The sequence below is a fragment of the Macrobrachium nipponense genome, chromosome 33 (genome assembly GCF_015104395.2).
Source record: "Macrobrachium nipponense isolate FS-2020 chromosome 33, ASM1510439v2, whole genome shotgun sequence".
NCBI lineage: Eukaryota > Metazoa > Arthropoda > Malacostraca > Decapoda > Palaemonidae > Macrobrachium > Macrobrachium nipponense.
This window is the reverse complement of record NC_087219.1, coordinates 59,066,805-59,068,087: the sequence shown is the minus strand read 5'-3', so window position 1 is coordinate 59,068,087 and position 1,283 is coordinate 59,066,805.

Here is a 1,283-nt window from a genome sequence, read left to right as displayed (position 1 = left end):
TTCATCTTAATTATCAAACAAGATTGTCTATTCAAACGTGTACTTGGACTAGCTAGTTAAAACCTTTTTACTAACTAGTACTGCTTAGCACAAAGCATCGCCAACTATCCTAAGATAATATGATCTCATTCGACCGTTAAGAGCAACCAAAATGTTGATCGTGCTTTTTCAAACTCATACAACCCAAATTCAGCCATGAAAGAGTAAAGCTTTCTCACCGGGAAAAGAAGTCCACTCACTTTGTCATTATGTCTCACCGCTGGCCATGTGACGTCACTTAGCTCCGCCCACCCGAAGGTGAGCGAAATGTTTTTGTTTGGCTAAACATTTTTTTCAGAGCAGTCTGCGCCGCTGTTCGTGGTCACTCTTTTGTTTACTGCAATGTCACTGTCAGATTTAAGGTTTATATATTATCATTATCTACGAGGGCTGAAATTTCTTGAAATTATATATAAGATTGGCCGTTTAAAATACTATTTTATTAATCCAACCAACATAGCAATTGGCAAATTGTGGTTTTCTTGCACTCTCTTTGAAAGTGATCCTTTCTATTTCGTACTGGATACGTTCTGGGTCCGCAAATCTGGGTAGGGCGAGGGACCCATTTCGGGCAGAGCCGTTGATGTAATATATGATTAAGAAATCGTTCTCAACTCGGTATTTTCCTCAAAGTAATTATACCACACGAAATCCTTGTCCTACGAAGTCATTAACTCTTACGCAAATAACCTTTCTCGCTGCTGTCTCCATATTGTCCTTCACTTTGGGGAGTTACGCTCAGCCATAGTTATATGACCGTTACTGCACACACACACACACACACACACACACACACACACACACATATATATATATATATATATATATATATATATATATATATATATATATATATATATATATATATATATATATATGTATATATATATATATATATATATATATATATATATATATATATGTGTGTGTGTGTGTGTGTGTGTGTGTGTATATATAATATAAAGCAGCTCTCTTATAAGTAAGGTGTGATGAGGCCAGAAGGGTACAGCCTCGTGTTCTTCTCACTAAATGTTTAGAGATGAGGTTGCAAGGCCCAAGGCCTATTTCTTGACTCCAGCAGCTGTTGATACTCACTTTCAGCTGGACAAACTGGGTTAGATGAACATTTTACATCTCAGTTGATTTGTGCGCCATAAATATCATATTCACCAAAAAACCTAGCTCTCGCCTACCGATTCGGTAGTCCCGAATTCGATTCCTTGCTCGGCCAACGTGGAATTCGT